Source organism: Lissotriton vulgaris, chromosome 9, assembly GCF_964263255.1.
Source record: "Lissotriton vulgaris chromosome 9, aLisVul1.2, whole genome shotgun sequence".
Taxonomy (NCBI): domain Eukaryota; kingdom Metazoa; phylum Chordata; class Amphibia; order Caudata; family Salamandridae; genus Lissotriton; species Lissotriton vulgaris.
Window position 1 is genome coordinate 409552810 of NC_141697.1, and position 12225 is coordinate 409565034.

The 12225-nt window shown below is 43.9% G+C and overlaps 1 long non-coding RNA gene across 3 annotated transcripts in view; it reads left to right on the forward strand.

Annotated features, from left to right (window-relative positions):
* The window catches only part of LOC147690193 (uncharacterized), a 1258182-nt gene extending 1249733 nt beyond the window's left edge, over positions 1-8449 (forward strand). For all 3 annotated transcript variants that reach the window (XR_015299939.1, XR_015299940.1, XR_015299941.1), the window contains one exon: positions 8384-8449. This is a non-coding gene — a long non-coding RNA (uncharacterized LOC147690193). The remainder of the gene's footprint in view (positions 1-8383) is intronic.
* The last annotated feature ends 3776 nt before the right edge of the window (positions 8450-12225 follow it).

A 12225-nucleotide genomic window follows, 5' to 3' on the forward strand; every position in this document is an offset into this window, starting at 1 on the left:
CGGAAAGGGCACTGGCTCTCAAAATAGGATATTTACGCAAACATAATGAACAACTACTCCAGGCTGAGGCAGACTTACTCTGCCTTGAGGCAACACATAATTCCAATCCCTCCGAGGATACCGCTCGCCACCTTCACACAAAACAACTTGAATATAAGGCCCTGGCCTCTGAGATAGCACAGGCCAGGCTTCTTCAGACCCACCACCGGATTTATAAATTGGGAGATCGTGCCGGGAAAATGCTGGCATGGTTGGAACGTCGGGATCAGGGATCAAGATGGGTCCCGCTGATAGTTCACCCCGATGGGACTCGAATTACAAATCCTCAAGAGGTGGCCGACGTCTTTGCTGACCACCTAGAGCAGATATATACGGCCAGAGCACAATATACTGCTGAAGACTCTCGGCAACTCCTAGACAAGATGCAACTGCCCACTCGCTCCGAGTCCGACAGGGACGCTCTAGAGGTAGATATTACGTCGGAAGAAGTTAATGACGCTATCTTTGCCATTAAGTCAGGTAAGGCCATGGGGCCTAATGGAATTCCCATCGAATTTCTGAAGGGCGTGGCCCTTGGCATAACACCTCACCTTAAAAACATGTTTGATGAAAGCCGAGAGAGTGGCACACTACCCCCGATCAGAGGTTGGCTTCCATTGTGGTTATTCACAAGCCGAATAAACCGACCACGGAATGCGGATCCTATAGGCCGATTTCTTTGATCAGTTTGGAAGCTAAAGTCCTGGCCAAACTTTTGGCGACTCGACTTCTCACTGTCCTCCCCTCGCTGATTCATGCTGACCAGTACGGATTCCTCCCAGACCGTAATACTGCCTTGAATCTCCGAAGGGTGAATAACGTTATAGGCAGACAGTCCTTTATACAAGAGGAAGCCGCAATCCTCTCACTTGACGCCACAATATCGTTCGACTCAATCAAATGGTCCTATCTCTTTGAAGTTCTAAAGAGATTTGGCTTCGGACACAACTTTATTCAATGGATCAGATTGTTATATACTGATATACGGGGATAAGTGTGAGTTAATAATCATACGTCCCGACAATTCTCACTGCATAGGGGGACCAGGCAGGGCTGCCCCCTGTCACCACTGTTATTCGCCCTTACTTTAGAACAGCTGGCCCACTGGATCCGTACTGATGCCTCTATACGGGGTCTCAAATGGAGGGACGATACGATCGATAAAATCTCCCTCTATGCAGACGATATATTAGTCTACGTGGCCTCCCCTAAAACATCCATCACTCACTTGCTCCATGTCCTAACAAATTTCGGGAAGTATTCTGGCTATTCCATAAATTGGTCTAAATCAGTGATGTATGTCCTACATTGTCCGCCGCCCTCCCTACCACGGGAGTGTTCCATCACGTTGGCCCTTGACGGTTTTAAATATTTAGGCATCTTTGTCACTTTCGACCCCAAACTGGTCTATGATCGTAATCTTCTGGGCCGATTGCAATGACTCCGCGATGATGTCTCCCACTGGAGAACATTACCTTTGTCCCTCCTTGGCAGGGCAGCCCTGTTTAAAATGTTAGCGCTCCCGCGATTCCTATACGTGTTCCAGAATTGCCCATTTTCCATCAAAGAATCCTATTTTAACACATTGGAAGGAGATATACGCCTTTTACTGTGGGATGGAGGGGCGCCTCGTATTGCCCTTCGTAAGCTCACCAAAGGTTAGTATGATGGTGGCATTGGCCTACCCAACATGCGCCTATATTATTGGGCGCCTCAACTAGTGGCCACAAATCACCGGATTCATGGATCACCTGATAACCCAGCATTTCTCCTGGAAAGATATCAGACGGGACGGTAGGGTTACCTAGGGGCACTGTATAGTAAGCCTACTCGCGGTCGCTATGTGGGCCCAATGGCACAGACAACGGCACTTTGGCATAAAGCTACTATGGCCCAGGGGTGGTCTAATAAATTCACCAAAGCCACCCCACTGTGGCCCTCACAAAAACTAGGCTCCTTGTATTACCAACAGGGTTTTGACAAATGGAACACCATTGGCATTTCCACACTGGGGGATTTGATCTTTAAAGGAAAACTCTTAACCTTGTCCGACCTCCAGACAAAATACGCACTCACCCAGGCGGAAACTTTTCGCTACATGCAAATCAAACATGCCATTCTTACGAACATACCTGACCTCTCTTCCCTCCCTGAGGCCTCACCTCTCGAAGACAGACTGCTCCCCGAAACCCTTTTGTCTAAGGCAATCTCATTCACATACCCCAAACTATGCAAAAATCTGCCTGATTCATTCCAAGCCCTACGCGACAAATGGGAGGGTGATATAGGACAACTGGAAGACGAAGACTGGCTCACAGCATTGATGTCCCCGCGAGAGACAGCGATCAATCATCGCTTCCGCCTGATACAATTAAAAATTCTACACAGAACATACATGTCTGGTCCGTTGCAGGCCAAGTTGGTCCGACGCCCTGACGATCTATGTTTAAGGGGATGTGGCATGCCGGGCACCTTTTATCACACCCTCTGGGAATGCCCAGTGATTCAGATCCTGTGGAGAGGGGCGGCCAGGAAAATGACAGAGGCGCTGGGGAAACCAATCCCGCTGTCACCCAAAGGCGGGATCCTTAATGTCTGGGAGGCGACAGATTTGACGGAAATTGAGCACCAATGGATGGCTCTGGGATGTCTTCTCATAAAATGTTTGATAGCGATGCACTGGGGGGCCCCTGACCATACCCTAATAGAGGTTTGGGTGGCGGAAATGGACAGGTCTATGATCGCTGAAAAAACTGTTTATAAGACTCGGGATGCCCCAAAAAATGGGACAAGAAATGGGGCCACTGGAATGTCTACAGGGGTGAGATCTGCAGCTCCCCTATGGTTGACATGGCTATGTACTGAAATAGACCCTTATGATAAGGCTCAAGCTGATACTAAATGTCTCCACTGCTACTGCTCACCATAATATGTTATTATGTCACTTTGTGATTGTGTCACTGACATTGCTCTGTGTTTATTTCAATAAAATGTTATTTTAAAAAAAAATACGTTACCACTGATGCAAAATTTTAAGGACTGTATGCTGGCGGTCAGGTCCTGGATGAGCTCTCATTGTCTTAGACTGAATTCGGATAAAAGTGAGGTAGTCATTTTTGGCAATTTTTTTGCCAAACTGGTCACAGAGTTGGTGGACTGACGATCGGGGATAGCAAGAATTCCAGTCGCCAAGGCTAAGAACCTTGGCATGATCATTGACAATAAACTAAACTTTGAGGCACAGGTTAATGCGATTTCCTCATCGAGTTATTTTTCTGCTTAATATAATCAAAAAAATACTACCTTTTATTCCCGCATACAGCAGGAAAACAATGATTACTGCACTGATTCTTGCCAAATTAGACTATTGTAATGGTCTTTATCTTGGTATGCCTGAGAAACAAATCCATAAGTTGCAAATGATCCAGAATGTGGCCGCTAGGCTTTTGTTGGGAATTCCTAAGGACCATTCAGCCCGGAAACATTTGCAAAAGCAGCACTGGCTCCCAGTCAAGAGCTATATTATCTTTAAGGTCCTTTGCATTACCTACCAGGCACTTCATGATTCTGGTCCTAAGTTCCTGAGACGCCTATTATACTGGTATGTCCCTAAAAGGCATCTGCGCTCAGAAGGAGCTAAATTGTTCAAAGCCAGCTGGGGTAGCAGAAGCTGTAGGGCGACAGCCCCCAAACTCTGGGATGAACTTCCCTTCTCCATTAGAATACTTACAACCTTGTTTGCTTTTAGGAAGGCCATGAGAACTTGGCTGTTTAATAAATAGAGACCTGTGCCTTTCATGAACTTGCTTACTTTAGACCTCAGCGCCAAGACGCCTCTGGGTATTCGTGCGCTTAATAAATATATTAACATAAATAACATGCCAGCTTGTCTGCCTAAACAATAAGGCATCGCTCCTCCTCCCTAGTATGACACATTTGCCCTTTCAAAGGTGGCTTCTCCTTTGAAGCCTGCAACTTGGGGTTAAAATCTGAGGGGCTTTCTGCAGGAGGGAGACAACACCTCCATGGCCTGCAATCCCTCATTGTTCTCCTTCCTGAGAGTCATTGGCACATCTCTCCAGGAGTGCAGAAAGCTGTCTCATGCAACAGGCTCCATGTGCCCAAAGGAAGGCACAGGAGTTTTAAAGGCAACAAAGTAGCAGCTTTGCTAATACTGCACACTGCAACAAGTTACATCAATTTTGACTTGAGATACATGTCAGACTTAAGGTAACAAGTTCTTTGACACCATGGAGGGCCTACTTTGGTTGCAGCGTTTAGGGGTTAACACAGCTGAGGGTCAGCATGTAATCCCGCACTCACCAACTGTGCGACCAAGTCTTTCAACAGTAAAAACTGGGGGTTTGCGTGTTTACTGCCAGGATATGTAAAGTACATGTTCTGCCTGTGTCATACGTCGCACCCTGCCTTAGGACTGGGTAGGCTTGCCAGAAGGGTGACTTGCACAGATGTCAGAAGAAGTGGTGGCTTTGACATTGCTTTCAATGGTCAAGTCTAACTAGCAGTGCATGATTGCTTTACCAGTCTGCAGTGGCTGACTGGGGACTCGTTCTACTTGCAACACCTTCAGGGTGGCAAAATCAGTTCTGCAAGCCCTGCGGTATCCCTTTAACTTAGATGCCTAGGGTACTGGAGTACCATAAACTAGGGACCTACAGGCAAATTAGCCATTTCAATTGGATACAGCCAGTTCGACATACACTTCAGGGTCAGGGAACTGGCACTGTGGTCTAAATAGCAGACCTCAGTATATTTTCAGAGTAGAAAAAACCAGCAGCATCAGTCAAAAAACTTGAACGTACAAAAAATCACATTTCCCTGCAAATATTTTTTTTCCTTTTATAATATATAATAAAATATGGTTACTGGAAGTTTTTTTATCTACATTGCACTGTCATTGTTGTTGGGAATATTTTTTAATGCTATATGAAATTATATTTTGTGATTGATTTTATGTGGATTGTGTTTACAAGGAATTTTTTAACGAAATAAACAAACAATGAACAGTGGAATAGCGTACAGTGAGGTGGTGTACAGGACAATTGAATAATGTACAGTAAAGAAGCATCCACCATAGTGTGGAGTGGCATACTGGGGAATTACATGGAGTGAGACACAGTGAAGTAACATACAGTGGAATAGCATAGAGTGGCGTGGCTTATATTGGAGTGGGGTATAGTGGAGTGGCAAAGAGTTGAATAGTGTAGAGTTGAGTGGTGAAGAGTGAAGTTGCAAACAGTGAAATGGAGTAAAATGGAATGGCGTGGAGTATAGTGGAATGGTGTGCAGTGCAATGGTGTACAGTGGAGTGGCCTAGAGTGGAAGAGTGTGCAATGGGGAGTTTGTAGGGTCAAGTGGCGTGGAGTGGAGTGACATACAGAATAATAGCATAAACTAGAGTGGCAAAGAGTGGAGTTGCATATAGTGGAGTGTGGTAGAGTGTAACTGCGTACAGTGGATTAGCATAGAGTGGAGTGGCATACAGTGGAGCAGCGTACAGTGGAGTGAGGTAAAGTGTAGTGGCATAGAGTGAAATAGTGTAAAGTGGAGTGGCATAAAGTGGAGTGGTGTAGAGTGGAATTGCATAAAGTGGAATGCCGTAGAGTGGGAAAGCATATAGTCTAGCGTGTACAGTGGAGTGGCATAGAGTTGAATAGAGGGAAGATTAATGGCGTTGAGTGGAGTTGCTTACATTGGAAAAGCGTAGAGAGGAGTAGAGTACAGGGGAGTCACTTAGACTGGAGTTGCATAGAGTTGAGTGGCATAGAGTGAAATAGCATAAAGAGGAGTGGCGTAAAGTGAAGTGGGGTAGAGTAGAGTGGTGTAGAGTGGAGTGATGTAGAGTGGAGTGGTGTACAGCGGAATAGCGTATAATAAAGTGGCTTACAGTGGAGTGGCATAGAGCGGAGTTGCAGAGTGGAATAACATGGAGTGGAGTGATGTACAGTGAGGTTGTGTACAGTGGAACAGCGTTCAGTGGATTGGCGTACAGTGTAGTGGCATACAGTGGAGTGTCATGGACTGGAGTGGTGTGGTGTAGAGTGGAGTGGAGCAGTGTACAGTGGAATAGCAGACAGTGGGATGGTCTACAGTTCAGTAGCGTAGAGTGGACTGGTGTACAGTAGAATAGCCTACAGTAGAGTGGCGTACATTGGAGTGGTGCAGAGTGAAGTGTTGTAGAGTGGACTGACATAGAGTGGAGAGAGGTACCGGGTAGTGGCGTAGAGTGGAATAGCACAGAGTGGAGTGGCGTACAGTGGAATAGGAGAGACTGGAGTGGCATAGAGTGCAGTGGTATACTGTGGAGTGGTGTAGAGTGGAATACCATAACGTGGAATGTCGTACAGTGTAATATCTTATAGTGGATTGTCGTAGAGTGGATTGTCGTTTAGTGGAGTGGCATAGAGTGGAGTGGCATACTGTGGAATAGTGTGCAGTGGAGTTGTGCACACTGGAGTGGCAAACAGTGGAATGGAATAGAGTGAAATAGCTTTGACTACAGTGTCATAGAGTGTAGCATAGAGTGAAGGTTTGTACAGTGGAGTGGTGTAGACTGGAGCGTAATAGCGTACAGTGGAGTGGTGTGGAGTGGAATGGCACAGAATGGAATGGGGTAGAGTGGAGCAGCATTCAGTTCATTAGCGTAGAGTGGAGTAGCATATACTGGAGTAACATAGAGTGGAGTTGCTTAAAGTGGAGGGGCATAAAGTGGAGTGACATAGAGTGGAGTGGCATTTGTTACTTGAAACAGATGTAGTGTGAAAGTGGGTGAACGGTTGCAGATGTAATGTGGCAGGAATATAGACTATGAGGTTTCAATTGTAATTTTGGTAGTAAGTATAAATAGTGTAAGTAGTGTTAAAGTTATAAGTGTTAAAATACTTCGTTATATATTGTGCCTCAGTTAACTTCGTATGTGCCGATGAGAATGTAGTATCCTATTGGCTAATTGCTATCTTTACAAAACATAAAAGGCAGCCATGTCATTTTCAGGACACTTTAGCTGCGTCTGTGTTTCGCTGTGTTCTGGGGTAGGGCTGTAGATATAGGTAAGTAGTAGGTTTTATTGTTGCTACCTACCCAGTACCCATACTTTAATAAAATGGTAATAGGTAGAGACATGTATTTATGTTTTTCTATATATGTTTACAGTACATTACTGAGAACCTCACTTTTTAAAAAATGTTGTGTAGAGCTGTAATTTTTAGGTATTGCTGCAGTACTGCGTAGACTGTTTTGTAAAGAATTAAATACATAAATAATTGAAAATACACTGAAGTACACTATATTTTAAAAGATATAGTGTAATACAGTGTAAATATACTTTTTTTAACATATGCTTTTTTTTTAAGCACCGCAGTACTTCCGAAGAAGTGCAGCTGTACTCAGTAAAAAAAAAAAATTATTATTGAGATCTTACAAATATGCTTCCCTAACTATTACCACTTTAACAAACAGTAATATGTAGGGAAGTGGTAAAACCTGTGCCACTGTAACAAGTGGTAATAGGTAGGGAAACATATCAAACCTAACACTTACTTATAGCTAAGGGCATAATGCCGGACACAGCCAAAGTGAACTGAACTTAATTTTTGTAAAGGCAGTCATTAGCCAGTCACCTAATGCCTTGTCATTGTTATGTACTGAAGCAGTTTCACAAAATGCAATTAAAGTTCGCAAAACTACAGCAACAACAGATATCACTAAGTTCAAATGCCTTATAACTTACAAAATACTTACCCTACTAACCTGTAGTATCCAAAAGGATAATCTGTACCCCATAATGTATAATCCTGCCAAATGTCCTGGAAATCTGTTCAGTTGTTTCTGTGGAGATTCGGCTAACGCGGCAAAGTTATTAGAGAGCAAAATCCTATAGCTGTGAATCCTAACTATAAGTACAGAGTAGCTACTGCCATATATATATATTTTTCTCTTGATGGAGAGGGGGGGGGGAAATATATATATATATATACATACATCTTTTCCTCTCTATCAAGAGAAAAGTATGTATGTATTTATATATTTATATTTCTTCCAAGGTTGCCAGGAGATAATAGAAACAGGTACACAAAAAATGTCCTTCAGCTGTGGGCTTTTAATAAAGCAAGGCATCAGTCGCTCTCCTAGTGTAATGTGACACTTGGTCATGGTAGCTCATATGCACAATGTGCATATCCCCAAGTGAGACGAAGCTTAGTAGCTATTTCGGTATGAACATTATCAGTTCCAACATTGTATTTTAAGTTTCATTTTTTAATGCACTTTTTGTCAAGATTCACAGTGCATTGTTAGCTCCTGACAGGTGTTTTCCTTTTTAAAGGTTCGTCAGAGGAACCCAGCACGGTTTGGGAGCCCACTTTGACTGGAATCCAGCATTTGAAGGTCAGCGCCTCCTTCACTATGAAATAGCAGCATGCTTCTGCAAGTATTAATTTTACTTCTAGTGCGTAGCCATGATCCCCGGCACAAGAAGAAACATTTCTTCCAAAGTTGACTGCTCAAAAGACAAATAGGCATGCAAGAAATTACCTTCAGCTGCCAGTTTTTAATAAAGTACAACGTTGATTGCCCCCATAGTGCATTCTTGTCACTGGGAGAGTCAAAACCTATGTCAGTTAACAAGAGATGGGGAATCAGGTCTAACTGTGTGTGTGTATATTGCAAGTTGCCCCAAGTACTGTATGCCCCAACAACTATAACTATGGTAACGCCACTTGGAAGTTAATTTCTCCCAAATTTGCACACATCCCCACAAAGTGACAAACCTTTTACTCTGGAGAGGCCTCTCCGGAGTGCAGTCAACTTTGGACTGGACTGGGCTTTGAATCCGACTGGTGAACTAGGGTCACACTAAGTCACACTTTTTGGGCAGTAAAGATCAAGTGCAGCCCTAGGGAATAATATACTCACAGAGTAATAGGGGGATGACCCCCCCAACTTTCCTACTTGTTTAATTTGCCATGCTACCCTGTCACATGCACAATGCAGTACCCCTGGCCAGAGAAAATGAAAAACATTGTCATGATACATGCCATATTGAGGGCCTGATTTAGAACTCTGAGGATGGGTTATTCTGTCACAGCCGTGACGAATATCCTGTTGGACGCAATATAAATACCATAGGATATAATGGGATTTCGATTTTGGCCGATGGGATATTCGTCACCGTGGTGATGGAGTAACCAATCCTCTGATATCTAAATCAGCCCCTGAGTCTGTTGGCCTAACAAGTGATATTTGCATCCCTTCTCTTCGATTATGCTAGTACCGGTAAAAACATGATAGAGGGCCGACTAGTTACCCAGATCCACCCATAAGATTGGGGACCCTAGTGGAGACCAGAATGCCTAACCACTTAAAGCTGTTCTCCTGCCATATGGAGCACTTTATCATTGAGAGAGCCAGGACCTATTCTGAATCTACCCCTGGGTCTTAATCCCAGACAGTCCTTTCCATTGGGGCATAACAGCAGGGACTAAAACTTAGCCTACAGCAATTCTCTAACTAACTGATCCCTACTTCCAGAACTTTTAAATCGTGTCTTTTCATCCATCTGCTTAGCCAGTCACATTTGGTCAATGCAAACTGGCAGTCAAGTCTTGCTAGGCAGATCATCACTTGTCCCCCCTTTTCTAAAGAATACATATGCTTATTCCGTAGCCATGTTTCTGTGTTAGCAATATCAACTAAAGGGAGGCATCCCCATCATAAGTGAACCATGAAATAAGATCTGGCCAGGCACCCCCTGTAGAATATTTGAAAGAGTCACTAGCATTTTGCAGAGCATAGAAAACGTGAAGTAGGATCATTTGACCACTGTACGAATGTGGGAAGGAGATGTGAAGGTCAAAATTGAATAAAAAATAGATTATCCTATATACACCATTAAGCCTGAGGAAGTTGCTCCACATCCAGTTGAAAATATGACCACAGTACGTTATACATACATTGTCAATTTTTACAACCACGGTTCTCATTCTGAGTTGGAGTATAATCACCACAAGAGATACCCCCCTGCATAGTTCCAAGTTTTACCAGGTGCGGTAATATTCCCTTTACAATGTAGTGTTTCTACACACATTTCCTTCCCCTGCAAAAAAAAAAAAAAAAAAGGAACCGTATGTAGAAAATGGATCAAATATGTTCATCCCCATTTCTGGGCCCAGTTATTCATATTGGCAAAAACCTGGGGTGGAGATACCATTTGAAATCTGTAACTCTTGGCCTGGCATGGGTCCATGATTGCTGCTGTGTCTCATTATCAAATGGGGTAACTATTAGTTATCCCTTTTGCTGTACTCTTTAACATTTTACAAAGTGTGTCTTTTCCTTTTTCAAGGTGTTGCAGCATTGAGTGTTGTGGTAATCGCATATACAAGAGATTCAGACCCAAATTTACAAACACTGTACCAGGTTTGCATTCAATGCAAATTCTTCACTTATGTGAGGGAATCCGGGTACTACCCATTAAATCAAAATGGGCAACAGTGGTGGAAGCTCCCCTAACTGAAAAATATTGGATCAAAATACATGAGGGGGTCAAATGAGTTAGCTCAAATGCACGGTTTAAATTAATACAATACAATTTTGTGCATCAAACCTACCTTACCCCAAAAACATTCAACAAAATATATTGAGATAGGTCGGGACGATGTACCTGCTGTGATGAAAGAGAAGCAGATTTTTTACATATGACTTGGGCCTGCTCAACTTTGGTCTCCTACTGGACAGGAATTTTAGCCAAACTAAAAGAAGCCACAGGGTGGGTGATTCCCGGGGAGGTCCACACAGTCCTACTTGGTTTGCTCCCTACTCGGAAGGGCAAAAACCTGAGTAGGAAATTTGTAATGCTGGGGTTAGTCCTTGCAAAGAGTGGCACAATGCAATATCCTGGATGGGCCATGCCCCACCAAGAGTAGTAATGTAGGGGAAGGATGTGTACGAATGGGCAGCAGCAGAGGCGGTTTGGATGAAGCAGGTATGTCAGAATGAGAGAATTGAGGATGAAGTACGGGCCTGGGTGGCAATGTTCAAAGACGTAAGGGAGACACAACCACCTGGGGCTCCACCCCCGCCCCCCCCCCAAACACTGGTACTAGGAACAACCCATAGAGAACAGAGCTGTGGCTAACACACCCCAACACAACAAGAGTAGTTTAGAAGTGGAGCCGGGGCAGGAATCAATCTAGACTTGAGGTAGACTTCAGACACATAAGGGAGGGTGGGTGGGGGATAGGCAGGGGAGTTACATGGTTAGATTTACAAGAGGGTATTCTCTGAGAAGGTCTTGTGATTATACATTGTAAGAATAACCAAATGGACTGTTTAGGGTCAGAGGACTATTCCATAAGAGATTAGAAATGTGTAAACATTGTCCAAATGTTTCATTACATGTATTGTAATGCCCGCAATCATTTCAAATGCCAATACATTTTTTTTTTTTAAAAAGCCTTCACATGCGTTGCTTTTTAAACACAGAGTAACACACGGCTGTGCAGTGCACTGCATTGCGTTACTGCGCAACAAGGGGGCATTCCTTGGATGGTGCTTGGGCATTCCCATGCAATCACCCATGGGTTTTGACGCAAATCCCTATCTGTGAAGAATAGTAGAGAGGGATTTGCCCAGAAATCCTGTGCCTCCTCGAGGCAGGCATAACAAGGAAAACATGTTTTCATATCTCCTCATTTTTCCAACTGTGCATGTGTGCTCCATTGTCCAGCACACATACAAAGTAGGAAACCCCTTGAAGCATAGTTTTTGTACAGAAGGGACCTATTCCCACACAAAAGTCAGGCTTCCCACAACATTGACACCCTTGCACTAATTTAAGCAACCCACCCATCATTTTTTGTTTACTTCAGAGTGACACCCTAAATGCAACAGATATGCCCAGACATGGGGCCCGTGCTCACTTTGCCACTGCACCTGACTTAAGAGCGCCACCTAGAGTGAAACAAGTCTTTGGATACTTGTGTTCCAGTTCAGAGAGGACCTGGCTTGACAGTTTGGATGGGCTGGACTATTACTTTGGGAGCAGAATCAAGGCTGCTTTGCATATGTCAGCATCTAATCGTAGGTGGTATTGTGGGCAAAAAAATGATGCACTGGGATGCAGCCGAGAATTACCAGTGTCTGATATTAATTCAAGCATTGCAAAGC